The sequence below is a fragment of the Sturnira hondurensis genome, unplaced genomic scaffold, assembly GCF_014824575.4.
Source record: "Sturnira hondurensis isolate 20B ecotype Veracruz unplaced genomic scaffold, ASM1482457v3 Scaffold0022566, whole genome shotgun sequence".
Lineage (NCBI taxonomy): Eukaryota > Metazoa > Chordata > Mammalia > Chiroptera > Phyllostomidae > Sturnira > Sturnira hondurensis.
In genome coordinates, this window is record NW_028095197.1 from 18,856,797 (window position 1) to 18,881,324 (window position 24,528).

Genomic DNA, 24,528 nt, shown 5'->3' on the forward strand with positions numbered 1-24,528 from the left:
GGTCCAGGCCGTGGGAACCAAAGAAGGAATCCTGAGGGCATGATGCTCACCAGGAGGACAAACTGCAGATGAGCGCATGACCTCAACTCAGTGAATGTCAAGCTACATGAAAGCAACATGAGTTGTTTGTAAATATGTAGCAAAGGATGCTTTTGGGAAAGGATGCTGGGTAAGTGGCTAGTCCCAGAAGGGGGGGTCTGGAATGTTGGGCTAAGGAAGTTGAAATTTACATGGAGATTAAGGGTATCAGCAAAACGAAAAGGCGGTGAGATGAAACACAGTGAGACACTTGGGGAAGCGAATGCAATAGGCTTGCTGAAAATGATTGGGATCTTCATGTAAGAGAATGAAGAGGAAAGCCGAGACAGGAAATGAATTTCAGACAGCCAATGGGAGTTGGGGTCTAAGATGAGAGAGATAAAGGGTGAGAAGAAAGCACGCGTAACTCGGTTTTTTGTTTGAGAAACTGGGTGATGGAGTTTCGTGATTAACCACCATGGGGCACGTAGAAAATGAGCAGATTTCTGAGGGACATGAGGAAGTTCAGTTTTACACCCTGACTGTGAGTTCTATGAAGCACTCAAGTGGCAAGACCTAGAGAGAATGGCCAACGCATTCCTGAAGCCCAGAGAAAAATTCTAGGCAGTAGGTACAGATTTGAGACACGTTAGTGGGAGGCCAGAGGTGAGGCAAGAAGTGAAAGCCACTCATCGAACAGGGGAGCAGAAGGAATTCGGAGAGGGAGGGGAGGTGTTTTAAACCATACAAGTTTTCATAGTGTTTTGTTTTATTAGAAAGTTAATTAACTGAAACTGTGTGTTTTAATCGAACAAAACACAGCAAAAATTTTCACCCTTACTCTGTTTTATTAGGGACTGTACATGTACCTCAACAGTATTTCCCCCTAATAAATGGATTTTGAGTCAAGGAAAAACAAGATTGGAGGAAACTCTTGTTGTGCGATGGTCCACTGATGAATGGGCGGTGATCTTTCATGGGCAGAGTTGCCGTAAGGAAAAGGCAGAGTAGTTCTAGAAGCCCCACAGGACTGACCTTCAAAGTTTCCTGCCAGTTCCAATACACCCTCTGAAATCACGTCATCTCATTCAGCCTCTCCACGCATTTGTATCTGATAAAAAAGTTTCCACTTCCACCCACCCATGTTCTCATCCCTTGTAAGCATGAGCCGTAGATGTCCCATGACCAGCAATAAAGCCAAAGGATGACTGAGATCTCCGCACAGCCCTGGGAAACAGGCCACATAGTAAGAAAGAGGGAGGCAACTCCCCTAAGTGTCCAGCCGTGAAGTCACTTTTGGCACAGTTCTGAGTGTACAAATGGCTCCAGCAACTGGATCCCATCATCTAAAGAAGTGTCTTACTACAATGTGAACGTGGTTCTGACCTTTGTGACTCTGGGCCATCGTTATGGTCTGAATTGTCCCCCACCCCCAACTCACATGTTGAAGTCCTAACCCCGAGTACCTCAGAATGTGACCATATTTGGAAATGAGGTCTTTAAAGAGGTAATTAAGTTAAAATGAGATCTTTAGGGTGGGCTGTGTTCCAATGTGAAGGAGAAATTTGGACACGGACTCGCATGAGGAAAAACCAAATAAGGACACAGCAGGAAAGCAGTTATCTGTAAGCCAAGGAGAGAGGCCTTAGAGGAAACCAAACCTGCTGGCACCTTGATCTTGGACTCCCAGCCTCCAGAATTGTGAGCAAATAAATTTCTTCTGTGTAAGCTATCAAGTCCATGGTACTTTATTATGCAGCCCCAGCAAACCAATACACACAAATATGGCATGAACTATGTGCCACATAGTTTCCCCAAGATGAAGTTAAATGGAAAAAAAAATAGAGTTGTTTCTCAATGAAGGGTATTGATGCTGTGCAACTGTATTGCATAAAATGTGTTTATCTAGCCCTGGCTGGTGTAGCTCCGTGGATTGAGCACGGGCCAGCAAACCAAACAACCACGGTTCAATTCTCAGTCAGGGCACATGCCTGGGTTGCAGGCCAGTTCCCAGCAGGGGACGCACGAGAGGCAATCATACATTGATATTTCTCTCCCTCTCTCCTTCCCTTCCCCTCTAAAGATAAATAAATAAAATCTTTAAAAATGTGTTTATCTATTTGCAAGTGCTATAGATGTCTAACCCTCCAGAAAGGAAGCAAGTGAGTGGTAAGTTTTATATCACGTTTGCTGCATAATTTACTGATGAACAGGGTTTCATGGAATTATATTCATTCTGTGGCTCAGAGAGGGGTTGGTTCTTGTCTGTTGTACCTCAATATATAAGTGAACTGATTTAGGTAGATGGTATTGAATTGATTATGTAAAACTCAATATTTAAAATACAAAATTCTAAATACCATATTTCAAAATCAGAAAAAAATTGTGGACAACGTCTCTGCTCCTTTCCCAAGTCGATACATTTTCCCTTCTCCTTTCCCTACTCAATTTTTCACCCGGTCTTTTGAAATAGCACTCACGTCTGTTTTCCCCACTGAACCAATGGCCACTGCCTTCATTTAAACCCTTATCATTTCCAGGCCATTCTGTTGCGTCCCTAACAAAACCTTTCGAAGGGCATGCAATGTTGTGTGACGGTTAAGGAGCACATTCATTTGGGTCAGATTCTCAGCTCTGCCACTGACTAATTGCATAACCTCACCCAAATCTAAGCCACACACTTTCATGATTAAAATGGAGGTAATAACTGTACTTTCGTACTTTCCTTGTAGAACTTTTGGAGAATTAAGTGAAAGAGGCAGAAAGCATTTGGCGTAGTACATAGTGAACTCCTCCGAAAATATCAGGTGTACTATTATTAACCTTTTAAAATCCATCACCCTATACTATTTGGCACGCTCTCTTGCATAACTCCACCAACCAAAATTGTTCTCATGCCTACATTTCTTGTCCTTCACTTTAGGAAAACAACAGACGGTTGCATTTTCTGCTTCAAACACAGCAGGCCTCTCCTGCCCAAGTCTCCTCAATGAAGGAGCCAACATTCTGTTTCCCCAGCCGAAAACCCTGATGCTAACTGACATTTCTCAAGACCCCATTATAATCCATTCTTGCACCTACCCCATGCTCCTGAGTTCTTTTTCTAAAGCACAGATTTCATCTTTACCATAGTTCAGTGATCTATCCTGGTTCATTCGAAGAAGCCTAATGCCTTCGCGGGGCCCCCAGGGCCTTTGTCAAGCTACCCCTACCGCCACCTTCTCAGCCTGGAGGCTGGCACAGGGCCTAACGGTTAGCAGGTGCTCAGCAAATGGCTGTTTAATGAGAATAGCACCTGGAAAGCACACACATGTTGGTTGCTTCTCCTCTGTCGGCATCAGCATGTTACACTAGTTTTCTAGGGCTGCCGTAACAAATTACCACTAACGCTGAGGCTTAAAACAATGTATCTCACAGGTCCGAGCCCAGAAGTCTCAATCGCGGGGCTGGCAGAGCCTAACTGGCTCCGAAAGTTCTAGGGGAGGATCCGTCCTGCCTCTTCCACCTTCTGGTGAAGAGGCATAGCTCCTGGCATAGCTTTGGCTTGTGCCTGCATATAACTCCGACCTCTGCCTCTGTCTTCATGTGGTTTTCTTCCCTGGGTCTCTTCTGTGTCTACAAGTCTCCAATTTCCCTTTCGTTTCTCTTATAAGGACACCGGTCCTAAGACTCACTATAAATCCAAGGTGACATCATCTTGAGATCCAGAACTCTGTAACTCCTGTAAAGTCCCTGTTTTCAAATGAAATCACGTTCACAAGTAACTGGGGTTAAGACTTGGGCATAATTTTTTGGGAAACACAATTCAACCCACCACAACTGTCGGGGGTGCTGGAGGTCACGAGGTGAGGAGTGATCAGAACACAGAGAGCTCTGGCCAGGCTCAGGAAGGAAGTGGGCTTCGGTTCACAGTGGGGAGACCAGAGTCATGTGGGGGCTGAGCCCAGAGCCAGCTCCGGGTAGTGGAGGGATAATGCTTCCTGGCCAGCTCTGTTGCTTCAGATCCACTTGTTAAAGGTTTTCATTTTTGTCCTAAGATGATTTACTAATAAAGCTAATTAGAGAAGAGAAAAAAATCAGCTATACCTCAACATCCTCATATCTTTGTTCCCACATCAGGTTTTAGTTCTTGTTAGTGGATACTTCAAAATTAAACCTGCATATAACTTAAATTTTATAAGGCTTGTTGAGAAAAGAAAAATAAACCACAAAAAAGCAAAAATAAAAAACAGCAATCCTTTGTGCCATAGCTGCCTCCCATTTCCAGCTGCCCTATCTTTTGGCTCTTCTGCCTGGTTCTTGGAGTGCTTACTTCCACATATCTCATGCTTGGTACGAGCACGAGTAAGAAGTAACCTTACTTCAAAGAAGTAACCTTCTTTGATTTGCCAGTTTCAGGTGTCATTTATTAGCTGGCTGGCACCTCTGGCATCTCTTCTCTACCCACCCCACCCCCCATGACCACCACCACTACCACACACACATACACACATAATCACACATGCACACATGCACACACAATCACACACTTCCATCCCCTTGTACTCTCCACACATTTATATAGTCATTTTAGTCAGACCAATAGTCAGTGTTTACTTTATGCACAGTGGCAAGGAAGTGTGCCATTTTGCTTTGTTTTCTACATATTTGTCACTAATGCATTTTAAGAATTCTTCTCCATTGTCTAAATGTCCTTTCAATATTCTATCAATTTCTTTTTTTTTTTTGGAGCCCTGTCTGCTGGATCTCGCTGACCAGCTCTCCCTGGTCTGATTGCCCCCTTTGCCCGCTTCACCGCCGCCGTCCTGGGATCTCCCTGGGCCCTCTCCTTGAGGCACCCCTTTCGCCTCTGCCTCCCATGGGGTCTCTTCTTTCCCAGGTCCCATACCTTCCTTTGTACTTGTTTCCACTCTCATTGTGGTGAAGCATCTCCAGTAGCCTCCTGAGAAAGTCTGCTTGGGTGATAAATTCCTAAAGGCTCTGAATGTTGGAAAATATCTTTAGCCTATTTCATATTTAACTGGTCTTTTGATTAGAAACAGAATTCTAGTTTGAATATAATTTTCGTTCCGAATTTGTAAGAAATTGTCCCATTGATTTCTAACTTCCATTGTTGCTATTGAAAAAGCCAAAATCATTCTCTGCTAACACCTTCCCCCACTGCCTACCTCTGCCTCCAAGTTTATGGGCTTTTCTCTTTGTCCTTGGGGCTCTGTGACTTAATGATGATATGAGCAACAGCCATGGGCAGAAAACTGGCATAGTCCAAGGCAGAATTTTTAAAGACTTTTTAATAAAAGAACGAGTTACGTGGGCCATGATGAAAGGAACACTGGTGTTTGGAGGCACCTCAAGACCAGGAAGTGCAGAGAGCTAAGGGTGCCCTTGGATGTGAACAGGCCGAGGCAGCAGGAGTAGACTGCTAGGATTGTGCATGACCTTGACATAGCCAGGGTTATTTGGTTGTAATGAGAGCAAAACGACATTTGTGTCCTCACCCACACAGTCTCCCCAGGGGATGCTTGGCACTTGCTGGCTGTGTATTGGTCTCTGGCTGATCAGATACTCCTTCCTCTACTCCTTCTTTTTGCAGAGGAAGAGGGCATGTGTTAGATGTGGATACAGGAAGGGGTTTAGTTGGTAGAAGAACTTGTTTGCAACTTAATTGACACCAGGAGGATAGCCCAGCTGTCCAGCAGGGAGGAAGTGCGTACAACTCTTGTTCAGCTTCTCTGGGCCCTGGGTAAGGGCCAATTTGGGCAAGAAGGAAATAAACAGTTGGATTTGTATCTGGAAGGCCTTAAATAGCCCTTCCAAGTAGAACACAAATGGGCAGACCATGAGGGAAGACATCCAGACGTTATCCAAAGAACCCAGGATGGGCCAACGTAGGTCCTGCTGGCCTCCACAGAAGCAATTTTGTGTGAGCTAGAGAAAGGCACCCCGTCTGTGGAGACAACAGAAAATGATTCCCATTCTGGAAGCAGTTTGGTGAGCAGAGCAGCACTGGGTACCAGGCCCTATTCATCCCCTGCGTCAGGCACCTTTGTTAAACAGTCAAATTTTATGATTATGTGAAGTGGCCCTGGGTTCCCTTTGAGAGATTACATATGATGCATTTATCAAGGAATGCACCGTGACCAATAGGGCACCAGGAGGCCAGGGGAGAGGAGGTTTATCTTCACCTTTCCAGAGCTGACTCAGAGTAAAAGAACAAATTTTTTGAAGGTAAAAATGCAGGAAGATGAGTGATTACTAACTTACAAGACCCAGACAAGGGGAATCCTCAATGAGCAACAGGAAAAAGCCAAGATACCATCAAATCACACCACAAATAGAAATTCCCAGAATGCCATCAGAATCCCCACCCAACAGGTGTCACGCAGCCTCTTCCATTTCCCTAGTATGTTCTTTGCTTTTAAATAAGCTTCACGCACAATCAGAAGAATGTATTTCTATAAGTGAGGCTGGCAAAAGCCTGGAAGGGCCCCTGCCAGCCCCCTGGGCCAGTAGCTACAGAGCAGACTATAAGGGGGCAAAAAGCCCACTCTGCACTTGGCTCCCCCGATGCCTCGAGCAGAGTGGATGAAGGAGGAGTTATTTTGTGGGACTAGCAGAGGGCTAACCACATGTGGCTGCAGAAGCTACAAACTTTGCAGTGGAAATGATCCCAGGGGCAGAAACTCCTGGCACTCCCTGTTACGCAGGTTTTCAGAAACATCGGAACAGGGTGCATGATGCTTCCTGGAAGTCTGGTAGCTGCAGGGACTTTGGCAAACCACCAGGCCTTATCTCTTCTGCTCCTACCCCATCTGCCTAGGCCCTGAAAAAAAAAGTTTTATAAGGAACTCACTTTTGCATTCCTGACCATCTATCGAAACTAGAAATTAAGAATAGCCGGAATAATAGACCATAAGTCTAGGTTCCAAGGGTAGTTTCCACAGTGCCATTGCATTTAACGTCTTGTTACAACTCCATACAGACCCTGGAGAAATTGCCAAGAGCGTGAAGGCCTTTCTCTTCCCCACATGGCAGCACGGGAACCCCTGAGAGGACTTTCTCGCTCTGTTGACGTTTAGACTGATGGCACAAAAGCAACAGTGGGCAAAACTGGTGTCACAAATCAGGGCAGGCACAACAAAGTATACTAGAAGTCATTGTATTTTTATTGCCACCTATTCACAAAGGGAACAGCCAGTTTCACTTAAAAATGTCTTTGAGTCCTGGCTGGTGTAGCTCAGTGGATTGAGCTCGGGCCTGCAATCCACACGATAGAGGTTCGATTCCCAGTCAGGGCACATGCCTGGGTTGCAGGCCAATTCCCAGCAGGGGACTCACAGGAGGCAACCATACATTGATATTTCTCTCCCTCTCTCCTTCCTTTCCTCTCTAAAGATAAATAAATAAAATCTTTTTAAAAAATGACTTTGATAAAGCAGTAAAAAGTATTGCTTTCATTAACTCGTGATTCTTTGTAATATTCTGTGTAGTGAATTTGGCAGTGTGCATTCAGCTTAATGTGCACCCCAAGGTCACCCAGGGTGACAGGTTTGTCCCAGAGAAAAGCACTGGGGCAGCTCTGAGTTTCCAGCTGGACTAGCTACTTTGTCTTTGAGGAAGATGATTTTTATTTGAAAAAACAACTATAAGATAAATATTCTTGTTTACATTTGGGTGTTTGACAGACATCTTTTTTGAAAATTAAACAAGTGAATCTGTCACTTCAAGAAAAACAGCTGACAGTATTTGGTGACCATTACAAAGTTTGAGCTTCCAAGCACAAATTACAATTTTGAAAAATTGGTACCTGTATCATGAACTTGACAGCTTCCCAGTACTTAAAGATGTTTCTGTTTTTTAAAGTTACATATATTGTTTTCCAAGATTGGTGTTGATATGAGTGGTTGGGATGTCCTGATGGTGTGAAATAAAATGTGTCAACATTTGAAAAGTCTACATAACTCAGTGGCCCAATGTTGCAACACTGTGAGTGGCTACAAGACCCATTCAAAAGAGACTAATAGATTTCTCATAAAACTGCGTCTAAAGGTTATTTGGTATAGTTTCAGATTACACATTGCAAACAACCTTTAAGAAAGTATCACCTGTCATTTAGCGTAGTATCAAAGACGTATAAAATTTTCTGAAATGGCTACTGAAACACTCCTCTCTCTTCAAACTACTGATCTGTATGAGGCTAGCTTTTCCTCATGCGCTTCGACCAGAGGAACAGATCCCAACGGACTGGATGCAGAGGCACACGTGAGGATCCCCCTGTCTTCTACTAAAGCTGGACATCGGGGGGAGAGCTGCAGAAACGTAAAATAGTTCCCCTCTGTTCACTGAGTTTTCTATGTTGGAAAGTGTATTCAATTAAAATGTGATTTGGATTAACATGTACAAGGGTTATCATAACTATTTGAAATGAATTAATATAGAATTTTACATTTCAACGGGGCCACTTTTCATAAAATGTACTGTTTATGTTTATGTAATAGGTTTATTCATTGTTTTTAATGACTTAATACATAATAAAATGGTCTTCACTCCACTTTCTAAATATGCTTATTTTACTCACAAAGACAAAAGCTAGTCGGGGTCCTCGATCATTTGTAAGGGTTTGAAGAGGTCCTGACATTAAAAAAGAGACGGAGAGAGAGAGAGAGTGGGAGCAAGAGGATCCCAGACTAGCGTGGGATCCCAGTCAGCGTGGCTGAAGCCTGCTCACTGGCGGGTCCACGGGAAGAGGACATAGAAGAAGCAGAGTGACTTTCTTAAATAAAACCAATGCAAAAGCTACATGCACTACTCCTGCTAGCATCCTATTGGCCAATGCTCAGTCACATGGCCTCTCCCAGCTGCCAGAAAGGCTGGAGACAGGGTCTCCAACTAGGCAGCCAAAAGGGAAGAAGTAGCGGTCTCGGCCACACTCCCCAAACTGCACTTCAGTTGGCATTCAAAGACAGACCTCTCTGAGTTGGTTTAATGGTAGTTGTGCCGCAGCGGGCTGCATGGGCTGAGGCTTACGTGGATGATGTTTGGGCAATAGGGGAGACTGAGCTAAGAGTTTGCAATCCTGTGACCCAAAAACTCAGCTATGGCTAGCTTGTAAAGTGGCATTTATAATGCACACCAGAATATTTGCCCACTTAGAGATCCCCTATATAATAGCAGGGCCCGAGGGCTGGCCAGGGACCAAGGACAAATAGATATAAACACTAGTACTGTATAAGCAAAGCACTTGAGCTCCCACTATCCACCAGGACCCCTGTTTCTTTACTGACAGATCAAGGGAGCGTGAGTGGAGAATGGACCCTCACCACAGATCTCAGTGTTCCGCCACCACGTAGGAGACCAACCAGGTCAGAGGATTATGGTCCTGATAGAAGACAGTTGCCATCCCTGAGAAAAAAACAGTTCCTCTCTTGTGTGCTCCACAATGATAAGCTATTGGCAGCGTTTTGGACCAGCCAACAGAGCCCATGTGGAAAGTGAGTGCAGGGTGGCTTCCTCTGAGCCTAAAGCATCAGAGGTGGGACCAGTCCCCGTGAGATTGCATGCCCAGCCCACACAGTTAACAGAGAACAGCTGAACACCAAGCTAGGCAGCAGGCCCCAGGGATCCCCAGTTCAATTCACACAAGCAAATCCCTTCTTTTCATCTTAGTTTCTTGGTCTTTAAAGCGGAGGATAAAAACTGTGTTGCATTCATAGGGCTGCTAAGAAAATCAATCAAGATAAAAATTGCAAACCACTTTGCACCAAAGAGGAAAAAGACAAGCTTGAATAGCCAGTTGCCGTGGCTGTGACTTCCACAAGGCACAGCTGAGGGGTCTTTGGGTCCCTTACGATGTCTTGTGGTCATATGTCCTCTTCCTTGCCACACAAATTTGGTGGGGTTTTTTTTTCATTTTTATGTTCAACCGGGGTAAAATACACATAACATAAAATTTACCCTCTTAACCATTTCTAAATGTACAATTGGACAGTGTTAAACATATTCACATTGTTATGCAACCCATCTCCAGAAAGTTTTCATGTGGCAAACAAAAGCTCTACACATTAAATAGCAACTGTCCACTCCTCTCCAAATTGGTTTGAAGGTTCTCCGTCCTCTCAAGCTGCCAGAGCTATGTTCAGCGAGGCCAATGTGCCACACGGTAGGCCCAGGACTTCCCTTCACCTTCCCATTACCCACCCATGAACGCGTGCCCTGTTGAGGCTACCATAAGACAGGCTAAAAAAATGTTATTATGCTCAAAGATCTCAGTGCATTTCACTCAGTGCAAGTAATCAAGTGTGAGCCAATGGTCATAAATGATACGATTAAGGTCTGCAAAATGTGTAGCAGTAACACAAAAGAAGAGGCCATTGTTCTGGCAGGCAGGGAGAGGCAGAGAAACCATGTGAGGAACGTTGTTAAAGGTTTTCATGGAGGAGAGAGTCCTGAAGTTGGGGTTTTAAGGGCAAGGAGGCAAAAAAGGGAAGGGGAGGGGAGGGGAGGAGAGAAAAGGAAAGCCAAGGAAAGGAAAGGAGAGCAAAGGAAAGAATGAGGAGGTACGATCACAAGATAACATTATCGCAGAGAAGAAGTTTCAAAAGAACAAACAGTTCAGTTTAATATGGGGTGCTTTTAGGTGAAGGTTTTCTCATCAGATGTCTAATTCACCTAAGAGGTTTGAAATGATGATAATTTCAGGCAGGAAGTGAAGTGGAGACGGGGACGATGACTATGACAAAGGCGGAGGAGGGAGATGACATTTGCACAGGCTTGGATATCCCGTCTCTGCAGGGTGTGCCTCTTCCTAACAGGCCAGCCGTCCTCTGGGGACTAACCTTCAGGACAAAAATTAAAATTATTTGTAAAATGTGAGCTTTTTAAATTGTGTTTAAAATTTCTTCCTCTTGTGATGTTTTTTCTTTCTTTGTTTCTCTTCTATTGACCTTCAAAATCAGTAATTCTTTTTTCCAATATATTTTTAGTGTTCATGTTTGATTTCAAAGCTTGAGTTCTCTATATTTTGAAAAAGCCTACCAATTGTGCAGGGAGAATTTTTTAACCAATTTTTTAAACAACTCTTGTTGTTTGGTGCCATTTTTTTAAGTTACTCTTTTTAGAGATAATTACTAAAACCTTACTTTACCAATAGCAATTTCAAACATATCGGGTGAACATATGCCGATTTGACTATTGATTGATTCAGAATTTAACTACTGATTTACGTTCCTTTTTGCCTAAGTACTCTAATATGGCTGTAGGATTTCTCTACATTATTTTCAAACAAAACAAGATATTTAAAAATCGGTGCCTTATGGCTTAAGTAGAGAGAGTTTTTTCTTGTACAAGTTTATGGCTGTTTTCAATGAAGGGTCAAAATATTTACAGATCTGTACATTGTCAGCTCCCTTGTATCTTATCATTGTGGCAACAGCTTCCACCTCGCTCAGAAAGGAGGTAAAGGGAAGACCAATGGTGGAGAAACAGGGAGAGAGGTTGAGATGCACCAGGTCAGCTTCAGAATGCTCATCGCCCAGGTATGTCACACCTTCTGGGGCAGAACGCACCTGAGTTCCATTCTTATCTGTGCTGGCTCCCAGGGGCTATATTTCCGTGGCTGCATCCCACAAAAGAATCCTTCACCCAAGTGAAATCGCCCCATGCCTTTAGCATAGACGAGAGGCCACAGCAAGCGTGTGGCCGAGGGCAACAAACAGGAATTGTAGGCCAGCTTAAACTATGTCTCACTTCCCCTCGATTTCCTTTTGCTCTGTCCATGACATAATTTTGGCAACAAGTTAAAATTCTACAAAATGTTGAATAAGGGAAACTCGACGTTTACCTGGAAGACTAGAGACACTTGCTTCGATGCGTATATGCACTTGGGGGAAAGAAGGTGGGCGATTCCAGCCGCTGCAGGCCGGGGGCAAACATCCAGTCACTTTCAATTACTTGAGAAGCAGGAGAGTCTGTTTTGACAGAGCACCTCCATGTGGAATCTCAATCCCGTGACTCAGGAAGTTGAATCAGGCAAAAGAGAAAGGCCCTGCACTGATCTGTTTCATCAGCAATCTCTCCTGTTACGGGGTCTTTGACTGACGTGTCAGGAAACATCGCAGTCCTCAGGATAGGAAGTGCATGAAAGCCTCGCTGGGCTTCCTTTGAGTCCATTTCCTCTTTCAATGCCAGTTTCTCCATACTTCATTAGTTGTAACCAAAGTAAATATTTTAACACAGCTCCCTCCTGAAATATAAAGTAACACACGTGTTTTTTTTTTTTTCTAAAGGGGCCATTTTTCCCCATTTCATTCTGCGATTTTAAATTTTCTTTTATTTGGCTCACTCGAGGTACTGGAGCATCTGTTTTAAATATAATGCTTTTGGTATATTTTCCTCCCACATTTTTGTTAAGTGATACATCTGCTTATTGGTTCATCTTGAATTGGTTCATTTTGCAATGATGTCTGATTCTTTTAAATACGAAAACATGAGGGAATGGCTATATTATGTGTGTTTAGAATACTATGCTTATGGACATATGCACATTTGTGATAAAAGATTTAAGACATGCAGGAGAACTTTAAGATATTTATTGGCTAGTCCAGGAGGGAGGAAAAAGGAAAAGATGGCCTTCAACTGTAACAGTAATGTTTTACTTCTTTAATAGGGAAAAGTACCTGAAGCAAGTAGGACAGGTTTTTAACATCAAGTAAACCTGGTACTGGTGTAAAGGCCATTTGCAAGTTTCCCAAAACAGCCACAAAAACCTTGGGAATACAGCTAATGCTCAATTTACATGAAGTATAAAGGCATAAAACATGAAAAGAATGACTAGCATGAAGATGGAAGGCTTGTGGTACGATGGGGAAAAGACCTGACTTGAACCCTAGTTCTGGCAATTGCTAGATGGAATCTAGGACGTGCTATTGTGTCCCCCACCCTGAGCCCCAATTTCTCCATTTAGAAGGAGTATAATAATATGTACTCTGTGGGTTATGAAGAGTATTATAACTATACATGTAAAATGCAAAACTATTATCAGTCTCTTGCATAATCTCTATGCAAGAGATGGTCAGTTTGTCAATAAATAAAGTCTTAAATTGACTTTCAAACTGATTTCTACATTCATTGAATTTTTTAAGTTTCCAACAAATAATTTCAATATTCCTCATTGAAATACTTTATTAAGTATTCAAAGCAGTGAGATGCTAGTGTGAAATTATATAATAAGTAAGGGATCTAAATACAGAGAAGAATTAAAGTAGAATAAGAAAAAATAAATAACAATACAGTGAAATGGGATGACTGGACATAATTTTTTTTAAAAAATTTGTGGAAAAAGTTGCAGGAGATCAATGGAACTGACTACTCAGAGGGGAGAGAAAAAGAAAAATAATAAAAGCTTTTACAGATGTTACCACATTCAATTCTCTGATGAGACTCAAACACAGGTTATCTCCTCAAGGTTACACAGCTGGTAAGTGAGAGAACTAGACATCAAACCAGGTTTAATTTCATTCTCACATCCATGCTTTTCCATTATTCTACAAAAGTATTCCCTTTCTGGCCCTAATTCTGATCAACACAGAGGAAACAATTGACTAATGACAACTATATACCAAGTTACAGAGTGAACCTATTAATGAAATCTCTAAATCACTACATCTTTGAATTTTGGAAAATGTTTAAATGTGAGAAAAATGTAATTCCAGTATTGGAAAAGATAGTTTCTACAAGACCCAGACTGAGAATTTTATTACTGGCCTTTATTAAAAGGACAACTTGTAGCCTTTGAAAAACAACTCAGTGATCATTAAAACCATACATAAAAAATGAACTGTGGAAGACTAACCTCACTTCTCTTTTAACAGTGCTATAAGATAGGCTGATCATAAAAGCAGTAGAATTTTTTATCTGTGTTTTATCAGGGCACCTGACAAAAATCTGTGATTCATTACTCAACAAATAATTATTGAACACTATACTTGGCAAATTCCCACCTTGACATTTGAACACCGGGCCCATCCACACTTCACTCCCCGGGATCTGGTCACAATTTCCAACAGTGCCCCTCAGTGAGTTTTCTCTATCCATTGCTTTGGTTAATGACTCCTGCTCCTTCTTTAACATTCAGATGTCACTGCCTCCAGGAAGCCTTCCTGAATGCCCTGATGCCTAAAAGAGCCCATCCTGTGTACAACCAAAGCTTCTTATACATGTCTTTATCCAAGCACCTCTCCAAGTGACTTGCAATTGTAGGTTGCAATCACCCTACAGACAGGAACACTATTCTCACTCCATCCTGGGCAGAAAATGCCTATAATATAGCTTTATTGAGAAATGTATTAAGCAGTATTAGAAGTGGTGCCAGACTTGAAATATTAAACATGCATAAGCCTTCCTACCTTTCAGTGGCCATTTTTCCACATTTATTCCAGAGGTTTTCTTCTGTGCTGGTCTTGACGTGACCATCAGAAAACTTCTCTCTTTGGGGTGCTCCTTCCCCGTTCCTCTTCAAATTTGCCTTACCCACACTAGTGACAGACATGTGTGTTTCTTTTCCAGAATATCCAACAATTAATTGTTGAACTGGGACAAACACACACAGAGAGTAGCCACGTGAATTTCCAATAAAACAAACAGGTAGTAAAGTCTGATCCATGGAACACAATTTCCTAAATGCTCCCGGAATTAACTAAGAGCACCCTCACCCCAAATGTTTATCATGAAATTGAAGTGAGGAGGGAGTTCTAATTACATTCATTGAGCACCTGTTAAGCTAAGCACTCCGTATGCTTTACTCTTTAATCCTTACAGCAATCAGGGGCAGCCATTTTGTTTCAAAGATAAGGAAACCCACAAAGAAAAAAGAAGTGAATCAGTCCGTGCAGCTATGTAGGGGCAGGATTTGGACCCAGAGGCTCTGGCCCCAGGACAGAGTACATTCCATAACCCAGGGCCCTTAAGCCATAATTCCTTTCCTAGAACAGCATTCCAGCGGGGTTTGCAAGCGCTTCCTCTCATCCCCAGGCCACACCACACTGTTTGAAACTTCGAAGGACCTGCAGGTGGTAAAACTTCGTTAGAGGTTATGACAAGGCGTAGATCTCCTCCCACTGATAGCGTGCTCTCCTGCCGCCCCTCAATGTGACTTCTTTGCTAGAACGCACACAGCGATGTGTGTGAAGGTTGAGAGCCTAGAAGGTTGAGATTTTTAATCATTGGTTTGCTCATCTTTGCTGGAAGGAAGCTGTCCTCTCCAAGTCCTTCATGGCGAGTAGCAGCTGCTGCCCCCCTGGCCAGCAGTCACAGTCCCCAGCAAATGACTAACCTTTCAAATCTGGGAAGAACATGACTATTCTATGAGATGCTCCGAACTCCAGTCCAGGCTAAGACTTTAAAACCATTAACCCAAGCCCTGGATGGTGTTGCTCAGTGGATTGAGCACCAGCCTGAGAACCAAAAGGTCACTGGTTTGATTCCCAGTCAGGGAAGATCCCTGGTTTGCAGTCCAGGTGGCAACCAGTCAATGTATCTCTCACACATTGATGTTTCTCTCCCTCTTTTTCTCCCTTCCTTCCTTCTCTCTAAAAATAAATTTAAAAAATTTTAAAACCATTAACCTATGACTTGTATGCCAAGCTGCCTTAAATACAAAATCCTTAAGACAACAGTTTGAGCAAGATGTGTAACATCAATTCAGGCTGGTATATACAAGGACATACAAGCACTAGAGAAGTTATATAAAAGGCAGATTTTCCCCATTGTCCTTGTTTATAAATGATTGTTCAATGTTGCAAATAGATTTTGAGACTCATCCAATTGGAGTTCAGGGCCCTATGCCTCTGATTAGAACGTGCAGTCTCTGTAATGAAATAAGTAGAAGCCACAGGGAAGCTTGAGGCAGTAAAAAGACACCGGAGTCATTTGTTGGCCAGTAATGTCCAATTACAAGGAATGATGGCTGTAACTGGGACGGTTAGTGGAATTCAAAATAACTAAATATTCCCTGAGTGGTGTGCCTCTGTGGATTGAGTGCTGGCCTGAAAATCGAAGGGTCGTGGGTTGGATTCCCAGTCAGGGCACATGCCTGGGTTGCTGGCTGGGCCCCAATTAAGGAAGTGAGAAAGGAAACTGATTGCTGTATCTCTCACAAATCAGGATTCCTCTCCCTCTCTTTCTCCCCCTTCCTCTCTTTCTAAAAATAAATAAATAAAATCTAAACAGAAAAAAAATTTAAACTTTCCCTAGTTTTTAAAAATTCAGTAAAGTATTTCTGGATCGTAATGACATCTGGCTAGCAGTTCCCATTTAAAGGGCCCACTACCTACCAAAAAGATAGTGAAGTCACCAGAAAAACAATGAAAATGGACCACAGATCAAAACTAAGTCAGATAAGTACCTTCCAACTTAGATTGCTTCTTTTATTTGCCTAGAAACATGGAGGATTTTCGTCTTCATCCTTATCATTACACAATGTTTCTTAGATGTGTTTGATTGCAGATTTTCACAACTAACTTTGTTCAGGAACATTTTTCTATATTGCAATTCAGTCACTCCCACCTGTCCTGAGTCTTGTTCGCAGGGTCGCCAGCTTCACTGTGAGGCATCTTGGAGTCTGTCTTCTATAGAGTCATTTCCTTTTCTTATCATCACCCTCTTTTTCTGGTGCATTCTGCAGGAACCCATCTATCTTTTATTCTGTTCTATTGATTGCATTTTCCACACTCCCAATTCTCCCCCTTTCTCCTCCCTTGCAGAATTTGGGTACCGTATTTTCAGATTCTTCGTAGTCATTCTGCATCTTACCTGATAACTTCATACATGCCCACTGACACTAAAACACCAGCAGGCAACCAGCAATTACATCCAAGTGATTACAGCCAAACTGTCGGCCACAAGGAAGGTAAGAAATTCACGCTTCCAAGTAATGTACCATCGATGTGCACTTTTTAGAAATATGCAGATCAATGACTCCATGTTATTTGTACACAAGCAGCTAACACGAGGAAGAAAAATGGAAATAAAATACTGTGTTTGTGGGAGGGGCACTGCTACACACGCCACTCTCTGATAGCCAGAGAAACGGAAGACGAAAGATGCTTTTGAAAATGGTCAAAGCAATCATTAATAAAATTCCAAAGCTTTGCAGAAATAAAAGCAAAGGTAACATAGGCTATGGAGCAACAAGTAGGAAAAATATAAAATGAAAAAAGACAAACGAGATAAAGATATCAAGTATTAGCTTGATATCTTTGAACGTATCTTTATTGTAGCTATTTTATGTTATTTTTGCTTTGAATTTATGTCACAAAGATGGAATGTGGCTGGACTTTGCTTTCTGACACATCTGAGAGACTTCCTATACCCTTGGGAAAGTGATTCGATTTACATTTACATTTATTAGAGTTAACTATTAAACTAGTTAATTATTTATTAACTAGTTTCTATCAGAAGTGCTAGAATAAGAAAAAATAAATTCACTCTAATAAATGTAAATTGAATCACTTTCCCAAGGGTATAGGAAGTCTCTCAGATGTGTCAGAAAGCAAAGTCCAGACATAGTCCATCTTTGTGACATAAATTCAAAGCAAAAATAATACAAAATAGCTACAATAAAGATACATTCAAAGATATCACACTAATACTTGCAAAAATAAAGCAATGGTCACAATATCAACGTCACACAAATCTGAACTAAGGCCCAAAAAGCATGAATTGGATCTAAGAAGGCAATTCACACGAATGAAAGATATATTGTAAGTGAATAAATAATATTCATGAATATACATACATTTCAATGAAATATAAAAAGAAATGGGCCCTAACTATAGCACAACGGTACTGAGAACTGTTAGCACTGATTTGGTCAAAGTACTGAAACCTTTTAATGAGTGTTTGCTATTGATTGTGACCACTGGGGGTACTTGAAGGACTTTCAATATATGATTTTTGTTTCTATAGGAATGGGAATTCCTGATGTTCGAAGGGCTGAAGGGGTGGCCTAGACTAAGACCAATCTTATAGTTCAAATAGAAAGAGTGATGGGATGTTTTAAAAGCCTAAAGAATTATATGATAAGATATTAAGGCCTATGCTTCATCCTGTGGGATTTTTGTCTCCCAGCTCCCTTCAGTGGGTCCTTCACCACTTCTAAGGATGAGGGACGTGGCAATACTAGTGAATCTCTTGGGCACATACTCTTTCACATACTTCTCTTGCCATTCCTTAGAGGGCGTATTGTGTGGAATACCATGACAATGGATGGGGTTGTCCACGCACCCACAAAGAGCAGTGGTAATGCTGTCCGGGTGAGGGACTTCTGTGTCAGGCATTTATACAGGTATTTCTTGGAAGAGAAATAGCTAAAGATGCGTAACAGTAATAGGTACCTGAAATTTCATGTAGAAGGTACATAGCCTTTGACGATATTTTTAAAAAGGTATTTGGCTCATAACCAGTTGGCTGTCACTTTGCCAAAAATACTCTCATTTCAGAAATTGCCAGTGGCCTCTTCCCTTCTTAAAAATTCCGCAAAGACCAGTGGCTTATGGAAGTCTGTGTACTCACCTCTAGGGAATCCAAATAAAATGGAGATTTCTCAGGGGGAAAAAAGGTTGTTGAGAAAATGACTTTTCAAAGGAGTTTGAATCCACAAGCTTCCTTTACCAAAATTCCCAGTCTCAATTTCCATACAAAGATCTTTGTTTAACACACATCTACTAGAATAAATATCCTCAAGAAAATAATGTCAACCCCTGGCGGGTGTAGCTCAGTGGATTGAGTGCAGGCCTGCGAACCAGACAATCTGGTTCTATTCCCAGTCAGGGCACATGCCTGGGTTGCAGGCCAGTTCCCAGGAGGGGACACATGAGAGGCAACCATACATTGATATTTCTCTCCCTCTCTCCTTCCCTTCCCCTCTAAAGATAAATAAATAAAATCTTTAAAAAAAAAGAAAAGAAAAGAATGTCATTCTAATCTTCTCTTCTAAATCCAACCTTATTTCCTGAAAAGATATTTAATGTCAGAATTGGCATAAAAATTTATTTTGGGTATGTATTAAAAAGCATATTTATTATACTCCAATCCTGCCCTATGGGTTAAAATGGCTTTGCTTGCTTGCTTGTGTATAATTAGGAGGGAATGTTTGTCCTCCCTCCATATTGCTGTCACAAAACACACTGATCACTGTCTGTAGTCATTTGGTTTTACTGTTTGCATTTGAGAGATGTTGCAATAGTGAGCAGAGACGTCTCTGTCTTGGAAGGGAAATTATTTGGAGCATAAATGTTATTTACAAACAAAGCCAGCTCATCCATCTCTTTTTTTGTTTATGTTGCTAATTGTCAGAGCTAAATGAATCTTCATTTAGACATCTCCTGCTCCAAAGTCTCCTGCAGGCAGATTTTGAAGACCAGGGTTTACACACACACACACACACACACACACACACACACACACACCAGCAATTATCAGAAGCAAACATTTAGCTTAATCTTGAAGTACTGGGTTGTGATTCCTGCCCCCTTGTCTTTCCCTAATCGCATGGAACCAACATAAAAAATAAGAACATTTAAAATCCAATGGAAAAAACACTGGATATGTTCATGTGCCATGCTAGTCATCTGGGGTATAAAGAAAATAGATACAGTTCCTGGTATATTTGGAGATGAAAGGGAACCAGAGGATCCACAATTGGCCTCTAAAAATCAAAACAGTTGTTAAGGGTAGACGGCAATGGGGAGGGAAAGCAGATTCCAGGTAGAGGACTTAGGAAGAGCACTGGTTAGGATTTGCCATTCAGACAAGGTTACTATGAATCGAGTACTATGTGTGTGCCCAGCAGTATACAATGTAGCTATATATGCATACATTACCCTTTTAATCCTAAAACAGCCTTCTTTTTTTAAAAAAAGATTGTATTTATTTATCTTTAGAGGGGAAGGGAAGGAGAGAGGGAGAGAAATATCAATGTATGGTTACTTCTCATGCGTCCCCTGCTGGGAAGCGGCCTGCAACCCAGGCATGTGCCCTGACTGGGAATCGAACCACAATCCTTTGGTTCGCAGGCCCGTGCTCAATCCACTGAGCTACACCAGCCAGGGCCAAAAACTACCTTCTGATGTAGGTACTGTTGTTCTCCTTTCAGAGAGTAAGTAACTGAGATTCAAAGAGCTTAAATGACTGGCCCAAGGTCACACAGCTTAGTGACTCAGGATACAACCCACTCTCTATGAAAGGAATCGACCAGAAAGAAGAAAAGAATTGCTGCTTGACAGTAAGAACCATGTTTAGATCAACATCTGTAAACAAACTTGTAGAACTATGCCACTTCTTCCAGCACAGCTTGGCAACTTAGAAAAGGAATGAAGAAAGCTCATAACTATGGCAACCGAGGACTGCTCTTCTTGTTGTGGCTGAAGCACAGGTGTGGCGAAGAAACGGAATGTGCTGAACAGTCCGGTGGAGATGAGTGTTAGAGTAAGAAGGGAATAGTGCTGCCCGCTGAGAGGTGATCGATCAGAAAAACTGGGTTGTACTGACAGACTACAGGATTCAGTAAAGACAAAGGGAGGTCGAACAAAGGTCGAGAAGTGAAAAAGATGGAAGACCAGGAAGTGCAATCAGAACTGGAATTCCAAGTTGGATTTTAAAGGTAGAGTTATGGAAGTCAACCTGGTTGACTCCCTCAACTTCCAATGCATCCTAAGGAATTAGACTAAGCTAAACATAGCAATCTCGGCCTCACTACTAAGCATTGGTTTAGGACTAGGTCTGCAGTCTTGGTGTTATGAGGGAAAGTCTGCTGGGGAGCTCCTGGGAATGTGTTTTCTTACCATCGAAGAGAGACCCAGGGAAAAAGCCCAGCCCCTCTTCTTCCCTGGATGCTACCATGTCTTGGGGTCTTGCTACCAGCTTAAGAGTGATACCAACGCTGAGAGGAGACAGAGCCCAGGGAAGCTACAGAAAACCAGAATCAGCCCTGAGAAATATTCCTGAGGCTGCTCCGTGTTTCATTTTTATTATATGGATTATAAACTCTCTTATCTTTTAAGGCGAATTAAACTGTGCATTTCTGTGCCTTGTGACCAAAGGCATCGTAAATGATTCCAGGGTGGCTTCAGACAATGACAGTGTGTTTTTACAATTGTAAGTGATAATGCAGTGTACAATCTGAATCTGACAAGCAGATGATGAGAAAGGCCTGATCCAAACAGCAATGAGTCTTAGGGGAGGGGAAATTTTAGATTGATGAGGTAAGAGGAATGTACTAAGAACTGCATGGGTCTAGGATGCTAAAAGACACTGTTACACATGTAATGATAAATTATTCATTTAATCAACTACTGAATGTCTATAAAACGCGAGAGTTGTGCCCTGTACTGAAGAAACACAGCGAACAAAAGTAGACACGGTCTCTGCCCAAACAAAGCCTGGAGTCTGATGGAGGTTACAGACATTAATCAAATCAAATACTCACACAAACAAATAGAAAATTACATCTGTTCCAAATAAAGTACATCTGCAACAAAAGAGAGGTTTAGCTTTGTAGGTCACGATGGAAAAATACATGCACTACAGATCATTCTCTCCAGTTCTTGATGGCTATAAATGCTACATGAAATTATAAATAAAAATTTTAAACTTCAGAGCCAAAGGGAGAGAAGGAGAGAGGTCTTAGGAACGAGAAACAGAGAAGAAACCCTTAGTGTTTGGTGGGAGCTGAAGTCAGGAAGCGTAGAGGACCCTGATGGGATACAGGCCCTTGGGGCTGGGATTTTAGCCCCCTTTGGTGAAGGAAACTGAAACCACAAGGCTCTAATGCTGTGCTGAGCCAGAACCACACCCACGTTAGAAAACTGAGCACTGGGACGGTGTCGTTCACGTATAAACTGGGACTGGAGAATCACCACACATTTGCCCACGTTTATTAACAGAGGCTGGATATCTACCTCTTGGCTGGAACCAGAAGCCTCTGTCTACACCTATCATAACGCAAGGCCCAAATTTCATCACTCCCGTCGTACAAAACTCCAGCGTTGGGGGAAACCAAGAAGGAGTTTTGACAGACCCATTGTGGAAAATGGGTGAGTAAATTATGATTTTAGAGCTGAACCATTGTGAGCCACTGTGTGACTTCCTCCTGCAGCATTCGGTGCAGACATGGGAGGAATAAATAAGTAGATTCCTCTGGGATCAGACATTTGCCAGGCTGAGGTGATGAACAAAACAGAAGTGAAAAAGAATTTTGGCTACCGAAAAGAGTATTTTTGAATTCATGAGTCTTAGACTATAACCTGAAGACAAAGAGGGGGAAAAAAGCTTGAGGAGTTATGGGATTATATGTTTTGAAGAAGTTGAATGAAATTCTGGAAGGAGTGTTGAACAAGCAACTAGAAGAGAAGGAGACCGTGGTTACCAATAGTAACATATGGAGTGGGACTTTGTAAGTAGATCAATTAGGAGCACTAATAATTAACATTCGCGAGCATGGCACAAGTGGAAAGGAAGAGGACGTCATGACCGATTAAGAAATTAAGGGGCTCAGAGTTAATGGCATAGAATGAGTGAGGTATGTCGTCATCATCCACAGGTAATGTGAAAAGGTGGGAGAAACTGGGATGGAGATTACCAAAGTGCTAATCTCCCGATGAATGACAGGAGAAATGATTGGGAAAGTTGCTGAGTGATAGCAAGCAGTAGGGTAGAGGGTGATAAAGCTTCATGTAAACAGCTTTATTGGAGAGAGCTGTTTACAAGATGGTAGAAAAATGAAAGTGTCTAAAAAGTGAGGAAGACACCAGCCCTACCTTCTGGTCCTAAAGTATACATACAGGGTTTGGGAGAGTGAACAGCCACATATGAGAATTTCAGGTCTCCTAGGAAAGAGTCAGATTTCATTAAAGGCCAAGAAGTAGCGGGGTACTCGGGCAACAGGTTGAATATATGCAGATGGGGTCGCTGGCTTTGGAGCAGCAATTCTCGAGAGAAGAGCGAAAGAGTTTGAGAGGTGAGGAAGTATAGAGCAGCTAGTTCAAGGGCGAGGAAGCAGCAAGCATGATGGGGACTTCACTTATGCTTTGACTTGTCAAAAAGAAATAAGCGTGGAAGCTCTGGTCTTAGTAACCTCTTGGAAGAGGGTAATCATTGGTCACGGCGGCCAGAAGACTCAAGTCACTCGACTAGATGAGCTTCACTCATTAAGTGAATATTATGCACCAAGTATTATTTGCATTTATTTCATTTAAACCATACAGCAGCCCTGTGAATTAAGTGCCATTAATAAGTGCCATTTCTGATTTTACAAATGAGAAAGCTGAAGCTTAGAGAGACTAAGATGGTGAACCCAGGATCCCAAACTGAACAGAAGTTGCTACCACTGGCTCGTGAACTGTAATAGGCCAAAAATGTGCTTAGAATGTTTTGTTTCCGCACACAGGTTCCAGCCAAGATGGAGGTGTAGGTAGAAATGCTTCACTTCCCCCCACAACCAACAAAAGGATAACAATCAATTTAAAAACAAAAAGTAACCAGAACTGCCAGAAAATCAAACTGCATGGAAGTACGACAACCAAGGAGTTAAAGAAACACTCATCCAGGCTGGTAGGAGTAGCAGAGATGGGCAATCGGGTTGGAGAGGACACCCAGGTGACACACCAGGCCAGGCCAGGCAGCAGCTGGCAAACTGGGCCATCCCACATTCACATGCAGACAAGCTGGGGAAAACAACTGGGAAGTGAGACAGACCACGAAATCTAGAGTTTCAGCATGGGAAACTAAAGACTCAAAACCTCTGGCTGTAAAAATCTGTGGGGGTTACGGCAGTGAAATAAACCCCCAGTCTCAACAGGAGAGTCTGTTGGAAAAACCCACAGGGTCCTAGAATGTACACAAACCCACCCGCCTGCGAATTAGCACTTGAAATCTGCTTGTGGGAAGCAAGGGAAGTGATGGAGAGTGGGGCGAGAGCCAAGTAAGTGGCATGTTCCCTCTCGGACGCCTCCGTCACAGATAGCACCACACCGCAGGGAAGAGGGTTGCCCCATCCCAGTGAATACCTAAGGGTCCACCCTCTTGCAAGTGTGCCAAGACAAAGAAATATGGCCCAAATGAAAGAACAGATCAAAACTCCAGAAAAAGAACTAAGTGACAAGGCGATAGTAATCAGGATGCTCACAGAAATGACTGAGCTCAGTTGCAAAATGAAGGAAGAAAGGAAAGCTATAAAGTGAATAAAGGAAAATGTACAGGAAACCAACCATGAAGGGAAGGAAACCTGGACTCAAATCAATGATTTGGGACAGAAAGAAGATATAAACATTCAAGCAGAACAGAATGAAGAAACAAGAATTCAGAAAAATGAGGAGAGGCTTAGGAACCTCTGGGACAACTTTAAATGCTCCTACATCAGAATCATAGGGCTGCCAGAAGGAGAAGAGGAACAGCAAGAAATTGATACTTACTTGAAAAAATAAGAAGAAAAATTTCCCCAATCTGGCAAAGGAAATA

At 42.3% G+C, this 24,528-nt stretch overlaps 1 pseudogene; it reads left to right on the top strand.

The window, feature by feature from the left end:
* The first annotated feature begins 496 nt into the window (after window positions 1-496).
* LOC118979868 (RNA-binding motif, single-stranded-interacting protein 2-like) overlaps window positions 497-24,528 on the top strand; it is a 33,034-nt pseudogene continuing 9,002 nt past the window's right edge.